Source organism: Petromyzon marinus, unplaced genomic scaffold (genome assembly GCF_048934315.1).
Source record: "Petromyzon marinus isolate PM22_M1 ecotype Great Lakes invasive population unplaced genomic scaffold, UKy_Petmar_22M1.pri1.0 PM_Scaffold_1, whole genome shotgun sequence".
NCBI classification, from domain to species: Eukaryota; Metazoa; Chordata; class Hyperoartia; order Petromyzontiformes; family Petromyzontidae; genus Petromyzon; species Petromyzon marinus.
Window position 1 is genome coordinate 1,032,500 of NW_027423057.1, and position 17,367 is coordinate 1,049,866.

General features: G+C 50.3%; 2 long non-coding RNA genes across 3 annotated transcripts; one reads left to right on the forward strand and one right to left on the reverse strand.

The window, feature by feature from the left end:
- Positions 1–623: 623 nt before the first annotated feature.
- On the reverse strand, positions 624–7,725 carry LOC142922489 (uncharacterized). Of its 2 annotated transcripts, XR_012940087.1 has the most exons (6): positions 7,439–7,725; positions 7,056–7,136; positions 6,040–6,149; positions 4,663–4,786; positions 3,129–3,199; positions 624–2,696 (listed from the first exon to the last, which is right to left on the reverse strand). It is a non-coding gene; the product is annotated as an uncharacterized LOC142922489 (long non-coding RNA). The 2 variants fall into 2 exon arrangements; XR_012940086.1 differs by having other exon boundaries at positions 6,040–7,136.
- A 4,427-nt stretch (positions 7,726–12,152) lies between these two features.
- On the forward strand, positions 12,153–17,248 carry LOC142922539 (uncharacterized). The gene is made up of 3 exons (XR_012940144.1): positions 12,153–12,220; positions 12,892–12,994; positions 16,579–17,248. It is a non-coding gene; the product is annotated as an uncharacterized LOC142922539 (long non-coding RNA).
- The last annotated feature ends 119 nt before the right edge of the window (positions 17,249–17,367 follow it).

Genomic DNA, 17,367 nt, shown 5'->3' on the forward strand with positions numbered 1-17,367 from the left:
ACAATCGTCAGTAGTAGGAGTGGGGAGAAGAGGGCATCAGTGGGGGCGAGGCATGAAGCGTTGAGAAGCCCTCAGATACTCCATAAAACCCCGAGTTTCATGGAGTATAATTTTCAGCATTACAGTTCCATTTTTTTTTACGTTAACAAATGTCTCGCGATATATTACACCGTATAGGTAACTAGATTGGGCGAGGGATGGTCTTTTTCGTTGAACAATCAATAAAGCTACGGTGTCGTACTGTGCCCGTATCCGTGTACGGTACTGTGCACTAAAGGAAGAAAAATCGAGCGGCTGAACCTCACTGCCTCCTTACCGGAGGCTGTAAACATCAAGTGACCTGAAAACTGCGATGGGACATGAAAGACAACATGGAGAGACAAGAGGGCGCCACGTGTGTTCTTCCATGGCAGCAGCAGCATCATCGCAGGCAATGAGGTTCAAATGGGCACAGGAACTTTGAGGTGGACCCACGAGTGGTCGAGCCACAGGGGCGCGCAATCGGCGACCTCTATACGCTTGGCGCAATCCGCACCGTCATTTCACGGAGCCCTTGTCCGCTCGACGAGTGCGACGACGCCGTCCCACCGTCATTCGGCGCCTCGTGGTGACATCACAACAGCAAAGCGACAGGTGTTTATTTATTCATTTCTTGAGGCAATTCGAGGGCCCGGTTACATCGCGTTGTGATACACGCACACACCGTCAACATATACTACACCGGTTATAAAAAAAAAGCAGGGGATAGAAAGGTGGGGGAGCGGACCCGACCACAGGTATTGTTTAAAAGACGTCAAGCGGACCGGGGGTTTTAAATGCAAGTCCATGCGGACACCAACATCCGAACGATTGTACCAATAAATCCTGAACCTTCTGGAAGATTTCAGCTCCCGCTGGTTTGGATCAGGGTGATGTTGGGGCATTAAATTCCATTAATTGGGAAAGGCGCCAATCTTGTGGGAATGTCCTCGCCAGAGAAGAAACTTGTCGCTTCCATGTTTTATTTTCATCCGACGTCCCATTAGCGAGATCCAGAGCGTGACGGACTCATATGGAGTCGGCCTCCTGTAAATTTTCTGGTCTCATTCTCACCACAGGTGAAGGCAGAGCCACACATCAACGTGCCAATGGGGCCACGGTTGAAGTGGCGGTGGCCACGGGTCATGTGGCCTCGATGTATTTTCCATGTTGAAGGCCGATTGCCCCAAACATTGCCCGTCATATGCAGTGTCACTGAATAACGTGTGAAACATACTGTAGCATATACAAACTTGTATTTTCTTCATACATTAAATACAATAAACACAATAAACATGAAATGCGTATAGGACATTTATAACTCTCTCAATGACCAAACTTGTATTTTATGAACACACTTATACGAGCAAAATATGACAAAAGTGTTCCAGATTTCAGTTTCAATTGAGACTGAAATCCGGAATCATTACCCCGTACTGACAGACTAATAATACCCGCTAGCAGGCCAAGTGCTGATTCGCCTTGGGGCCTCGCCTGGTATAGAGGTCGTGGGTTAAATCCCGACGCCTGTATATCTGGAGTTTGCATGTTCTCCCCGTGACCGCGTGGATTTTTCTCTGGGTTCTTCGGTTTTTCCCTCCACATTTAGAAACATGCGTTTAAAAGTATTTGGCTGCTATATATTTCTGCGTGACAAGCCACTTTATAGCGCTTTCATTTGTGGCCCGGTCGTTCCTGAAAGAGAGCTATACAGCTGAGTGGGCCTTACCTGGTAAAATAAAATAGGTTAGTTTATTTTGTGCCACAGGGGGACAGCTACGGGGGGGGGGGGGGGGTGCCCATTAAAATGGTCGAGATGAGATGCAACTTAAGGCGCTTGTGACTTCCCAAAATATTATTTATGGCAGGTTTTCACATCTAAACATCCCAGGTGGCATTGAAGCCAAGAGCTCCCACCCTAGGTGAGTAGCTACGAGAGCGGTGCTGTGCATGGCGACACGCCACTTTCTCCATCTGCCTGACTTGGTATTTTCTTTTTTGTTACTTAAATAAATGTTAATGTTTCGTTTTGTGTACGCGTGTATGTACACCGTTTGGGGAGCGGTGGTGCAGCAGTTAGCGCACTACGAACTCAGCCATCTGAGTACGTGGTGTGGTGTGTATAACATCGCAAAACTGGGGAGGACAAAGGCAGCCAGACGTGGGGCTGGCCACACAACCACTTCTGTGCCATGCCGGCCATCATAGGTGCTACCCGTTAACAGCACTTGCTCCAGCAATCTGTTAACGGCGATACGGAGTACCTTTGTCTTTTTGTGCAATTGTGTGCTTCTGTGTGCGACGCATGCGACGATGTGCATGTTTGTGTTTGATAAATGTACATCCGCAATGTGTGTGTGACGCGTATAATGCGCGTGTGTGACGAGGGTTGGAACAGCGATTCACGCACTGCCCTATCCACGCGGCGACCTCTCCTCAACGTCTCGAGCCTCGGCGGAGAGCGCCGCGAGGTTCGACTCCAACTCCGGCTTTCCAGGGACAAACCCTCCCCCCAATGCCCCTCCCCCCAGGCCCATGGGGGGGGGGGGAAGTCGCCCCCCTCCCTCACTCCACGCTCAGGAACTTCCTCTTCTTCGCCGTGTTCATGTACGGTCGCCAAGGCCACTCCACCTCGGCGGTGGCCGCGTTGTCCAGCGTGCCCAGTTTAATCTCGTAGACTGCGCGACACACAAAAGCAAAGATCCCCCCATGCAGCCTTTAACAGACGGCGTGGGAAAAGCGCTGTTCGTGTGTTAGCATGTAGGAAAGCCAGCACGGCACACCAAGGGGTGGGTGTGGGTGGCCAGCATTACGTCCGATCATCTTTGAATTTACACATCGCATCCGGGGTGGGGGAATGCGAGTCGGGTCACGGTACAGCGAATGCGACCAGAGCAGCGACCCCACCGACTCAAGTTCCGATCCGCTCTACAAGTCACCCGCGGGCCACCTAGCCCGAGGCTAGACTCTTACATTCAGCCCATCATCCTCTCAGGGGTCGATAAAATTTACAACCACTTCGTAGGGAAGTCCACAAGGAATGTGGAATTTCCACCGCCTCTGCAGGGGTGTAAAGTGGAGACGAGTAACAATGTGTCAGGCAGACTTACGCTCCATCTCGAATCACGGTCCCACCTCCTTCAACTCGATGTCCTTGCCGTCGCGCTTGTAGACGTTGTGCCTGTTAGGAGGGGGGGGGGGCAGAGACGTCACGGGAGGGGTCGCGGCAAGTTACACGGACGGCGCTGGACTCTCATTACGCGTCCTCGCAGACGTTTGCCAGTTAGAGGCCAGCGGCCACCCTTTTTAAAACTGCGGATGCATTAACAAATGAACAACATTACGCGCCTTCAGCTTCAGAGATGGCGTTAAATAAAAACTCTGTGCTGTTGCTCGAAAACTAAAGTAAAACGAAACTATTTTTATTTTACCACTGAGCTATGTAGCTCTTTTTCACATAAAAATGTATAGCAGCAAAATACTCGAAATTCAAGTTTCTAAATGTGTAGGGAAAAACCCGGAGGACCCGGAGAAAAATCAAAGTGACCAGGAGGAGAACATGCAAACTCCGAATATACAGGCGGACACACAGCACCTGGCCCAAAAGTCTGCTCACTCTTTCCCATTCCGAGACATCTGCAAGTTGCCGGGTGGTAGGTGTCACGTCCACCGCTGAATCTCGGTACGCGCGAGCGGCTCGGTGTTAATTTTATTTATAGAGGCGTAGCGCTGCTGTTTTTAAAAGGCGTTGCCCTCACCGCAGAAAACCGTAGTGACACGACCGGCACTCTATGGAACAAAACTGTGCCGCACGCCCTCCCGCATGGTCTTATGGGAGCCTCGGTATGTCTTCAGGTCAGAAGACATACTTGAGTTTTTCTTACGGTTCCGTTTCGACGACGTATATGTACATCATGGAAATGAGAAAGGGTTATAGCCTATACGAGGGATCTTTGTGCTTTGGGGATGGGGGAGGAAGATGTGGGTGAGACTGGCACGGTGCCCGCACGCACCCTCTTTCCGAGTCGCGACGTGAAGTTGTGCATCACGAGGTGTTGGAATGCCTCGGACATCATGTCCACGTCCGGATGTCGTGCCGCATCACCACGCTCGAGAGTGTCAAGTACACCGTGGCATCGTACCACGTGTCACATGAACAGCACGCCGGAAAGTTAGACACACCACAGGTGTCACACAGACTGTACTGGAGAGTTAAACACACTGACCTTCCATCAGCGGCATCATACCACATCACACCACATACACAGTTAAGACACCACAATTCCCCGTCTGCAGCATCATACTACACACCGCACATCGTACGCACAGCTAAATACACCTCCATCCCCCGTCTGTTGCACCGCATCACACACGTCACACCATGCATCACACCGGGGAGCGGGAGCGGAGTGGCTATCTCATTACACTACAAATCCGGTGACCTGACTTCGACTTCCGGTGTGTCCAAGCATCGACAGTGGGGAGACAAAAGGGGAAGATGCGGTAATGACCACACCACCCACCCCGCCGTGTGCCCTGCCGGCCTTCGTAGGTCGCTCGACAAACAGCACTTGCCCTGACAGCCTGTTAAAGGCTACACGGGGGAGCTTTGTCAACTGTGGTGCGTGCGCGTGCCTGGCATACCGCGGTGCTCATGCAGGACGATGAAGTCGTTGACGGCATTGGCGCAGCACGCCCACACCAGCGCCTGCAGCTTGTGGCCTCCGTGGTTCATCGGCTGAGCGTTCGGCAGGATCAGCTTCTTCTCCTGCGGTGGTGGTGGGATGGTGGTGGTGGTGTGGTAACATGACAGCAAGCGGTCACACGCCGAGTCCGCTCTTCCCACCGGCGTCCGTCCCGGCCACGCTGCGTTCGCCCCCCCACCTCCCCGCCCTCCCACTGTATCCGACTCGGGTTGTGTTGTTTGTTTTTTCCATTGCGGAAGCTGAGCCGAGCCGTACCGGTATACGGGGTCGCCAAACCCCGTGTTGGCACAACTGGGATGCACCATTGGAAAAACTTTACTATTTATATTTTACCAGGTAAGGCCCACTGAGCTATGCAGCTCTTTTCCAGAAGCGACCTGGACACAAATCATAGTTCAACTAAGTGGCTTATCGTCATGTGGAAATTTATAGCAGCCAAATACTCTTAAACGGACGTCGATTCTAAATGCGGAGGGAAAAACCGGAGGACCTGGAGAGAAATCCACGCGACTCCTCGGAAAGAGGCACGCAACTCCAAATATACAGCAGGCATCAGGGTCAGGATTGAACCTGTGACCTCCTGTATACCAGGTGTGGGAGTTAACATCTCGCCACAGTGGCGCCCCCAATGGTACATCTTTCCGTGACCACCGACCGTGCGTAGTGCTACAGTAGATACATTTTCGATGAATGGAAGGGATCGGTCATCGGGAAAAGGTGGACTGAATCGCGAGGAATGAAGTTGACAAAAGCTGCATGCACCAAACCAAAGTGTCCAACGCTCCACCACTTACGACCACCCCCCCCCCCACACAGCCTCCACCTTTCATCAACAACCAGATTTCTTCTGGTTAACTCAACGGATGCGAGTTATCTCACACTGCACAAGCCCGATGATTGGTCGACACGGCTCGTGTGAGGTGCAAGGAACTGATTCTAAAGCCGATAGAGAACATGTGTGTGTGTGCGATAATTTAGCAGTTAGCATGCTGCTCCACAAACCTAGTGACCCGAGGTTGATTTCCGTTCATGGCCAACACCAGTGGCGATTATCTGAACTGGTCCTGGGCCTCCCCTAGATCAATTCAGCCTCAAATGAGTACCTAGTGCGGTGTGTAAACATTACCAGAGAGATAAAGGTGGCCAGTTGTGGTGCTAGCCACCAACACCCTCGCAAACAGCACCTGTCCCAAAAGCCTGTTAAGGCTATATGGGGGACCTCTGTCTTTGCGCGCTTGTACACATGCAATACACGAGGACCCACATTCCTCGTGTGACCCCAAACCCTGTAGCCCCTGTGACCCCGTGCCCGCACCTTGATGAACTGCTTGAGGAGGGAGCTGGGGTCGCGTGAGGTCGTCGCCATGATGTGTGGGTCCTTCACGCCGGCTCAGCGGTACTCGTCATCCATGTGGCTGCTCACTCCTACTGACACGGGGGGGGGGGTGGATAGAAAGAGGTGGTAGATGGGGCAGGGGGGACGGAGAGGGTAGGTTATCATTTGCCATACTTCCCCGTGCAGGTGAGTGAAGGTGTGTGTGTGGGTGGATGGAAGGAGCGACCAGGAATGGTTTAGAATATCACTCTGCAGTGATCGCGTTGATTTTGTGTAGCGAGCTGAGCACTAATGAGACCTGGATGAGTCCCAATTGCAAGAGTGGGTGGGTGATATGGCAGGTGAGTGGGTAAATTGAGTAAAATGATGAGTGAGTGAATGAGTGGGTCAGTGCATGTTAAACCTCTTTGTTACAGCACGTAACCAACCGTGGTAATCGGAAGTGTGACAAACTAACCACAAAAAGAAGTTCTCAAGAAATGAGTTTGTCAATCTAGACGATGATTTAAAAGTGCAAAGCTCCAGTGGCTTCCTAATATTGTAAGGAAGACCGCTCCAGAAGGAAGACTGCTCCAGAAGCACACGTTATGTGGTGACCACGGCCTTCATTTGACATTCCACAAAAATTTACGCCAGCCATCACACACACACACGGCCGACTCTTTTTCCACGTTCACGCCACGGGATTTTTCAAAGTCCACTTGGGAAGCAATCGCCGTGCAGTATTTACGGTCAACGCAACTGCTGCATTAAACCCATTAAACCGGTGGGGGGGGGGGGTTGAGGGCCCGCCGTTCTCGAACCGCGAACCTCCGCGGCAAAACACGGTGCCACCGCTTGGCAGGAAGGACCGACGGCGAGCCGGGGATGCGCGCCGACTCGGCGTGTCTAGCGGGCGGAGACGCGCGACGCTTATCCCCCTGCCTCAAGAGTCTCGCGGGAAGGAAGAGAGAGAGAGATGCGAGGAGACGTGATGGTGAGGGATGTGAGATCACCCTCCCCTCCCTGGTCGAATTCCACGGCCTTCTGGAGTTCAAGCGCCTCCCACCGCAGGTCCGTAGGCAGCACCAGGTTTTCTTCGGTGACGACGTCAGGGGGACAGGGGGCAGTGGGTAGGGGGCGGGCAGGGGAGAATTAACAAGGAAGAAAAATCATGCGCACGCATGGATTCATTTGGAAACGCTTTCCACGCGCGGTTGTCTTCTCGCCTGTATTGTCAGACCGTTTTGTCCCATCTTAGTCCGTCTTGCGTGTCTCATTGTCTCTAGATCCGTCTCTAGTCTGTCTTGCGTGTCTCAATGTCTCTAGTCTGTCTCGCTGTCTCTCGTTCGTCTTGTCGTCGCGAGCCCATCTCTAGATCCGTCTCGCCGCCCGTTACCATCGAGCGCCCTCTTGAGCCGCGCCTTCTCCTCTACGAGGATCTTCTTGGCCTCCTGCGCCTTGCGGTAGAGGTACTCGCCGTGCAGTTGCGCCTCCTCAGCTGCACCACCAAACAAAGATCCCCCATGTAGCCTTCGACAGGACTGTCGGGTACAAGTGCTGTTAACGAGCAGCACCTTTGATACACGAAGGGGGGTAGGTGGCCAGCACCACATCCGGCCGCCTTAATCTCCCCAGTGGCGATGTTTACACAACGCACCAGGTACTCATTTGAGGCTGAGTTGACCAAGGGGAGGCCCAGAAACGGAATCGTCACCAGTGTTGGCCATGAGCGGGAATTGAACTCGGGTCGCTGGGTTCGTAGTGCAGCGTAGTGCTAATCGCGAGACGACCATAAACAACAACCGCCATTCGCCACGAAGTGGTGGAGATGTCACCACGGCGCTCGTGCCAGGCTATGTGCAGGTTAAGGCCACATGAAGCGTCGAACGCCCGCTGGCAGCAGGAGGTCACAGACAGACAGACCCAGGTTGCCATTGGTTGCTTGACTGAGATGACTGGCCGATGCACCACCTGTGCCCCCGACTGTGCTACACCACCGCTCCCACCTACACAAACTCTCTTGGGCTATACTCTTTGGTTCTTTCGGTAAAGTCATATAGGCATAAAATATACAATAAATTAAATCACGACGTTTCGGGCGCAACACAAGCGTCCATCATCAGGTGGGACAAACCACAGCAAGAAACAATTGCCGACGTGGGCAAAAGAGCTGCTGTAAACAAGAGACTATATAGGTAAGAGAAGGGGGGAGGATCAGGGAGGAGAGATAGAGAGGGGGGGGGGGGTATGAGGAGGGGAGTGCTGAAGAGAGCGGGGCTGGGAGTGGGAAGCTTAAGAAATTAGAGATGCGGAAAGTTAAGGCAACACCATAAAGCAGTTAAGGTTTTACCTGGTTAATAACATTCTTCCAATGATTACTCAATTTGTATCCATCTTCTCGGTTGAAGTTATGTCTGTGTTTATATATCTGGATGGCTTCATGAACAAACCTTTGATAGTAGCCCGAAGGTTTGCAGAGCGGCACCACGATACTCCTAGCGACGTCGTTGATTAATGTCTGTAATTAATATCGATGGTGAATCTCTGTAATTAATATCGATGATTCGATTCCACGAGAACAGATTCCACAAGAATCGATTCCACAACTATTTTAGTAAAGCGAAGTACGCGATTCGATTCAAACGTGTTCGTTCCGGTCTCATCAGAATCGGTATTGATTCTGTGCTGGAGGAATCCAATGAGCTATAAAGCTCTTTGATCACAGATGTGCCAGTAGGGGGCACGGGGTCATAACGTCACAACAAACAATACAAAAACGATAGGAGTGCAAAGGGAATGGTAGCAAACCACTAAAAATAGGTTAAATAAACCATATAAGTTCATACTCTTTGGTTCTTTCGGTATGAAGTCTCGCTCTCTGTTCCACCCACTACAACTGGCGTCAGAAGTAGCCAAATAGTAAGATGAATCGCTATAATGGAGACGCGAAGAAAAACTCGTACCAGGGCTCCAGTGGAAGAGGAGGACGACTCAACACCACCGGGGTTGGCAGCCCCGGAAGGGGGAGGAGAAGCGACGACGGCCGAGCTGCTCATTGCCCGGCCGCCCGCGCGGCTCACCACCGTCGGAGAGGGCGCTTCAGGTGGCTCACTCCCGCCTCGCCCAACTCCTGCACGCGGCGGCATCCATCCTCGACGAAATACATCGCGGGTTATAACCACAACAAATATAATCACAATCACTGCGACCATAATCGCCATAACCACAAATATAACCATAACCACGAGCTACATAACCACAAGTATAAACACTACTGCCACAAATATAACCATAACCACCACAACCATAACAACCAACATAACCACCACAACAACCACAATGATGCTGATACACTCTCACACCATGTGGGTCCCCTTGTCTCCTTGTGTCTCCCTGTGGGTGAGTGGATGGGTTGGCGAGAGAGTCGATGGGTTGGCAAGAGAGTCGGTGGGTTGGTGAGAGAGTGGGTGGGTGGCAGAGTGAGTGACCGGTGGCAGAGTGAGTGACCGGTGGCAGTGGGCGACCGGTGACGAAGTGGGTGCGAGAGTGGGTTGCTGAGTGGGTGGCCGAGTGGGTGGCTGAGTGAATTGGTGAGTGGATGAGTGCCAGAGTGGGTGGGTGAATGGCTGAGTGGGTGGGTGAGAATCAGTATGTTTTTGCTGGAGGAATCCGATGAGCTATGAAGCTCTTTTTCATAGATGCCCAGAGAGTGGCTGAGTAGGTGGCTGAGTGAGTGTCGGTGGGTGTGTGAGTGGGAATGAAATCTAACCTGCACCTCTGCATTGCAAGTCCAGCGAGCTAACGCCCTGCGTGTGGTGGGGTAAAGTGTGGGCATGGCCACTTTGCTCCAACACGTCCGGACCAGCGTGGAAGAGTAGACCAAATACCTCTATATAGCGGCCTCTAGTGGATGCCTTTTCCAACAGCAGGCGATTCGCCTCCACAACAAACCCGTCCCTCCAGGGATAAAAACACACGGCAGTCTGGGAGTGCCTCTCATCAGCTATGGCTCAACACGAGGGCCACTCTGGGGCCGGTTTCCACCGTCAGCGCCTCATCAGCAGCAGCAGCAGGGCCGGGCTCTGCTTGAAGCAGCGCCGTGAACTCAGCAGGCGTCTAGGACGTGACGGCTGTGGGCCAGGCGCCTCCTCCTCTGTCTCCCCCCACCACCGCCGCCACTGCTGATGTGTGCACACCGCGCGAGGTTCTCACCTTCAGGCTGAGTCGACGTAGAGGAGGCCCAGCGAGCCGCCGCTTCAGAAGATTTCGCGACCCACTGACGGTGGCCGTGAGCGGGAAACCAAATCAGCCGCTCGCCACCCACAATTCACAACGCGCGCCGCCTCCAATCGCCCCCTGCCTGACCGGAAGTAGCAGCGGGGGAGGGGGGTGGGCAATGGGGGCGTGAGGGGGGGGTTGAGGGGGAGCATGGGCGGGGGTTGCCAGGGGGGGCAAGGGGGGTCGCGAGAGGGGGGGGATGCTTGGGGGGGGGTTTGCCAGGGGGGAGGGGCAGGGGGGGAAAGGGGGAGCATGGGGGAGGAGCTTAGGTGAGGGGGAGGAGCTAATGGCTTTTACACCACGCCGCGTCTCGCGCCACGTGCTTCCCCTGGCAGTTTGGCCGTTAGGCGTGGAACCGAGCTGTGGGTGAGTGGTGGCGGTGGTGGTGTGAGTCTTTCTATGTGAGTCTGTGTGTGAGTCTCTCTAAGGGAGTCTGTGTGTGAGTCTCTCTGTGTGAGTCTGTGTACGTGTGTGTGGGTCTGTGTGAGTCTGTGTGTAGCAGTGACCCGGTCTCAAATGAGTAGCTGGTGCGATGCATAAACATCGCCATTGGGGAGACAAAGGCGGTCGGGCGTGGTGCTAACCACCCACCCCTTCGTGTACCGTGCCGGCCTTCATACGTACTGCTGGCTAACAGGAACTTACCCCTACTGCCTGTTAAGGCTCTATGAGGATCGTTGTCTTTGGTGTCCTGTATTAGCAGGAGGAGGAGTGGTGGTGTTAATGTTGGTGGTATTAGTGGTGGTGGTGTTAGTGATGGTGGTATTAGTGGTGGTGTTTGTGGTGTTAATAATGGTGGTGTTGGTGTTAGTGATGGTGGTGTTAGTGGTGGTGGTTGTTCGAGGTATTGTTGCTGGTGTTAGTGATGGTGGTGTTGGTGGTATTAGTGGTGGTCGTGTTAGTGATGGTGGTATTATTGGTGGTATTATTGGTGGTAGTGTTAGTGGTGGTGGTGTTACTGGTGGTGGTGTTGGTGGTGGTGGAGTTGATGTTGGTGGTGGTGTTTTTAGGGTTCGTAGTGTTAGTGGTGGTGTTAGGAGTGGTGTTAGTGCTGGTGTTAGTTGTGGTGTTAGTTGAGGGGAGTGGTAGTGTAGCGGTTAACGTGCTGCGCTACAAACCTGGCGACCCGGGTTCGATTTCTGCTCACGGCCAACACCAGTAACGATTATCTGAACCGGTCCTGGGCCTCCCCTAGGTAGACTCAGCCTCAAATGAATACCTGGTACGATGCGTAAACATCGCCGCTAGGGAGACAAAGGCGGCCAGGCGTGGTGTTAGCCACCCACCCCCTCGTGTGCCATGCCGACCTTTATAGGTGCTCGCTAGCAGAAATTGCCCCTACAGTATATTCAGGCTATACGGGGGATCTGTCTTTGTTAGTGGTGGTGGTGTTAGTAGTGGTGTTAGTGGTGGTGCTAGTGGTGGTGTTTGTCGCGGTGTTGCTGGTGTCCGAACAAAGGAGCGATGCTCACAACAACGACCTTTGACCTGGGCGGCTGAAATGTAGCACGTTGGTACAGTCATCTCAGTCAGTCAACTCTTGGCACCTGGGTCTGACCTGTGACCTGTCAGTGAGCCTTCAGCATTTCACGTGGTCTCAAAGTGCACCTGGCCTGGCATTTGCCGCTACTTAGTGGCAAATGGCGGTCTTTGTTGTTTTTATTGTGTTTCGTGTTTTGGGTGAGTGGTGAGGTTGTGAGTCTGTGATGATGATGTGAGTCCGTGTTGATGATGAGAGTCCGCATTGTGACATGACGCGTGTTTAGACATGAGTATTGTCGCACACCATCGGTTTTGTGTGACCCTCACCTGCGTCTCCCGCTCTCCACGCAGAGACCCGGACCGTGCGAGAAACGCAGTGAGCTCTGAGCACCCTACTCTGCAAGTTGCTGCCATGGAGGTACGTGTGGCTCTTCAACTCGTGTGGTAAAATATGGGTGGACGTGTGTTTTCCCCTCGACTTGTGCCTACCTGTCACCTACCTGTATACCTGGATGTGCTTCTCCTTGTCCGCCTGAGTATGTGTATGTCTATCAGAGTGTGTCTCTGAGATCCTGTTGGTGTGCCTGCCTGTCTACGCGTGAGCATTTACAGCACTATTATCTATCCACTGATGAATGAGAATGCCTTCCTCCCTGAGACCTTGCTACCCCTCAAATGCTGTGATGGAATAATCCGCCAAGCGCCGATTTTGTCGCACCATCTCTCTGGTGGCTCTCCTCTCCGATGTGTTTCCTTCCTTGGCTGCCGCTCCGTTATTTTTCTTCACTATCAGCCATTGTTGTCCCTCCTTGCCATGGCTCGTCATGCCCGATCCCCAATCACTCTTTAACAATTTGAACAATCCCTGCGTGTGACCTCAAAATCCACGCGTCTTTCATTGTGAATCCAAGCATGGCATCTGATATTGGCCAAATATCCCAATGCTGAGAAACGACAACATCTCGGCAGGACCCTCCTGAATGTGGAGCCCAGGATCTCAGAGATGCTGGCTCAGTGCTCGCCTTCTGCACTTGCTCCAACATCTTAATCAAGCCTATGTGGTGGACCTTTGTCTTTGTGTGTGTGTAGATGAGCCGAGCTGGAAAGGCTCGGAGTAACGACACGTCTTGCACCACGTGGAGTGCGCTGTCCTCAGACGGCACCGGCTCCATCTGTAGCAAATCGCCGAAAGGTAAGAACAGTAATGAGGGACGTCACAGTGGCCACGGTAAATAGTGGGACATCACGATGGCCATGTTGCATGGGGGATGTCACAGTGCCTTTGGTGTATGAGAGATTTTATGGTGATTGTATGGGTGATGTCAAGATAGCAATGCTACATGGGGGACTTAATGGTAATCATGTTTTGATTTAAAGCTTTCGTGGCTGCAGGGATTCATATTCTTGGTTCTTTCGGTAAACTCACGTAGAAGGGCAACAATAAAATTATAAAAATATAAAACAATAAAATTCTCACGACGTTTCGACTGCAACACAAGTAATCATCATCAGGTGTGAAAACCACAGCAAGAACCACAGCAAGAAAAATTGAAATTTTCTTGCTGTGGTTTTCACACCTGATGATGATTGCTTGTGTTGCAGTCGAAACGTCGTGAGAATTGTATTATTTTATTGTTTCCCTTCTACGTGACTTTACCGAAAGAACCAAGAATATGGTAATCATGTTGCATTAGAGACTGCATCATGGTTGCCATGTTACATGGGGGACTTCATGGTGGCCATGTTGCATGGGGATAATTATCTGTGCTCTGGCCTCAGTACTGAAACAACATCAAACGCTTTCAGAATTGCTTCTGCGGCCATCTTGAATGCTCTTCCAATATTAGGAAACCACTGAAGCTATGCGCATTTAAATCATCAAGTTTGACAACTAATATCTATACTCATTCGCTCTTTCGGTAATGTCACCTAGGTAGAAATAAAATAAAACAAATCACGACGTTTCTATCGCAACACAATCAATCTTCATCAGGTGGAACAACCACAGCAATAATAAAATGCTGAAGTAGGTGAGAGAGCTGCTGTGGCAAGAGGTTATCGGTAAGAAAGGGGGGAGGAGCAAGGGGGGGAGAGAGAGGGGAGCTGCGTGAGCGCTAGGGGGAGAAGAAGTGAGGCTGGGGGGGGACGTAGGCGGAGGTAGAAGTGGTAAGCTGAGTATGGGACATGGTGGGAAAGTAAATCTGAAAAATCTACTAGTACCTGGCGCGTGTGATGGAAACAACCACAACCAGTTAAGGCTTTACCTAGTTAATAACATCCATCGAATGATTGCTCAATTTGTATCCATCTTCTCGGTTGAAGTTATGTCTATGTTTGTATATCTGGATGGCTTCATGAAAAAACTTTTGATAGTTACCTGAAGGTTTGCAGAGTACCTTGGTCTCGGAAAAAAACAATATCACGCGAGCCCACAGCGTTATAACAATGGTCAGACACGACAGAGGTATTGGTTCTGCAGTGTTTCAGATCTGCCTTGTGTTCGCTAACACGGTCCTCGACATGTCAATTCGTTTTCCCAATGTAACTGCTACCGCAGGTACAACTCAGTTTGTCGACTCCAGGATATTGCATGTCAGGATGGGATTAGATCACGGATTTTGTGTACTGTATTGAATCGGACTTGGATCTTGTGTTTGTTTAAGATTTTGGAAATATTTTTGGTAACACCTGCTATGTATGGTAAAGTGATGGTTTTCATAGGCGTCTCAGTGGATTGTTTCTACATGGTTGGAGAAACAGCTTTGCGAATAATGCTGTCCCAGTACCCATTCATCTTAAGAGTCTGGTGTACGTGTTCCAGTTCACTGGCTTGGTGGTGTTGGTTGCAAATGCAGTGGCCCTATGGTGTAGTGGTTTGATGAGGGAATTCTTCTGCACCGGATGGTGGTGGGAATTAGGTTTTAGATAGGTCTGTTCTCAAACAAAACATCCAGGAATTAGTAGCTTACCATCATTCTCCACTTCCATGGTGAATTTGATGGATGGGTGTATGGAATTTATGTTGTTGAGAAATTGATTCAATGTTGGCAGGCCATGTGGCCAAATGACGAAAGTGTGATCTACGTATCTCTTCCACAAGGAAGGACGTTGGGTGCATGTCTGGATGACATCAGTTTCAAATTTCTCCATGAAAACATTCGCTATCACTGGTGATAAGGGGGGACCCATGTGGGTACCTTCATTTTGTTTGTAGAAAGTACCATTCCTGGTGAAGTAAGTGCTGGTTCAGCGTTTCTACTGCTGCATGAATTTTTTTTCCGCCTGAGGACGACCGCTTGTGTTGCGATCGAAACGTCGTCATTTATTTTATTTTATCCATATGTGACTTTACCGAAAAAAACAAAGAGGAAGTGTTAGTAAGGCAGTTCCTAACCAAAGTTGGTACATCAGCATTCAGTCCATGTTGGACCAAGTCTTCAATTATTGCTAAGGTGTCAGGTACAGGAACCTTGGTGAACAGAGAGACTACATCAAAGCTGACGAGCAAATCATCTGGGGACAATGAAATGCCTTTGATTAGAGAGATAAAGTGAGCTGAGTTTCATACTGCTGAGGTAGTCTTGCCCGTGAATGGAAGCAAGGTCTCAGACAGAAATTGGGCCAGTTTGTAGGGAGGTGAGTTGATAGTGGAAACGATGGGTCGAAGTGGAGTATCTTCTTTATGGATTTTTGGAAGACCATATAATCTGGGTGGTCTATTAGCAGAAGGTTTTAGGGAGAACTGCTTGAATGGTTCGATTAGAGAAGTCGAATTGGTAATGATATTGTTTGTTTTTAAAGCCAGGCAGTTGGTCGGATCTTTGTTGATTTTGGTGTAATTGCTATCATTAAGAAGGTCCTGGATTATGTTGCTGAATGTGGTTTTATCCATGATGACAGTAGCATTGTCCTCTCTATTTTTTAATTTGGTGAGTTCAGAGCGCTCGTCCTTGCTGATGTTATTAATAGGATTCTTAGCATTTTTAAAGATGGTGGCAATTTTAAATCTTGCCACGTCTGTCGGGATGTGTCCCAAGCCTTTGAGGGCTACATCTACCTGGGTTTTTATATCATCCACTGGGATGTGTTTGAGGGTGACAGCAAAATTCAGCCCTCTAGCTAGTACCGATTTTAGACTATCGGAGATTGTGCTGTTACTCTGATTAATAGCAGTCTTTTTTATGTGTGGATCTGGTTTCTTTTTTGACAAGTTATTGAATTTAGCAATAAGGTTAACCTTGCATTTGGAAGACATTGTTGTGGCAGAAGAAGCAGTCATGTTATCTACAAGGTTCCAATCAGATGCGGACATTTTATCTGTTAATGTTAAGTGTGATTGTAGGAGACATTTGTCTAAATTATCAAGTTCAAGCCGGAGTAGTCTTATCCTCTCTGAGATTAGAGAAAGGCTAGCTCTGAATAAGATCCGTTTAGAGTTGGGTTAAGTGACAGAAGCAGATGTGAGTTTAAATGTGGTCGGTATTATCTTGTTGTCGCGGCATCTCTTCAGAAAGGTGAGTGACTCGATCATGTGAGCCTTCTTGTCTCGCAGTCTGTAAAAGGTTCTAACAGATGTGTGGAACCTATTTGCGTGGTTAGTTTATTAACCTTCCCCCACACTGTTGATTAGCACCATTGGCTACATGCGGTGCAAAAGAATTTCAACATACATAGCTGGGATTGGCAAAAACATCCCAATCCTGAAATATTTACCCTATAAATTGCTCAAAATTTTGGTTCACACACCTGTTGTTGTTATTCTCCTCGTGCCTACAGAAATCCTGGCTCACTTTGGCCCTCACTTGACCGACCGCGAAAAGCTGGAGCTTGCAGCCATGCAAGAAGTGTGGTACTTTGCCCTCGACAACAAACCCAAGGGATGCAACATGCATGGATATGATGACGACGAACGTAATTACATTCTGGTGAGGCTCACCACAAAACTACAGCCTTGGGGGCGGTCACAGGGCCCAGAGGTAGCGGGGTTTGTGGCTTCTTATTATTGCACCTGAATTACCAACCAGGGCACACACCAACGCGCTTCAAAATCAGAATGTTTAATCCCGAGTAAAGCCCTTTTAGATAAGAAGCAATTCTTCAAGGGAATCTTCGCCAGCAGACAGTATCAAAGCATTCGACAATTACACCCACTCACACAATTACTCACCCACCCCCAGACGCACTCATTTGCTGACTCACTCACTCATTCACCCACTCAATCACTCACCGACCCACTCGCCCACTCACCAATGCACTCACCCGCACACATCTGAATCAGAAGTTTATTTCCCGAGTAAAGCCCATTGAGCTCAGAAGCTCTTTTTAAGGGTGCCTCAGCCAGCAGACATCTGAGCATTCCAAATTATGGTTAAAAATAACTTCATAATTCCAAGCAAATGTTTTTGTTAAAATTACATTCGCACTTCTTAAACGTTGTGATTTTAACAATAGTCAGTTTAAATGATTGTACCTTTTGTTCAGTTCCGACATGATCACCTCCACTACCGCTATGAGGTGCTCAAAATGATTGGGGAAGGAGGTCAAGGCCAGGTGATCCAGTGCCTT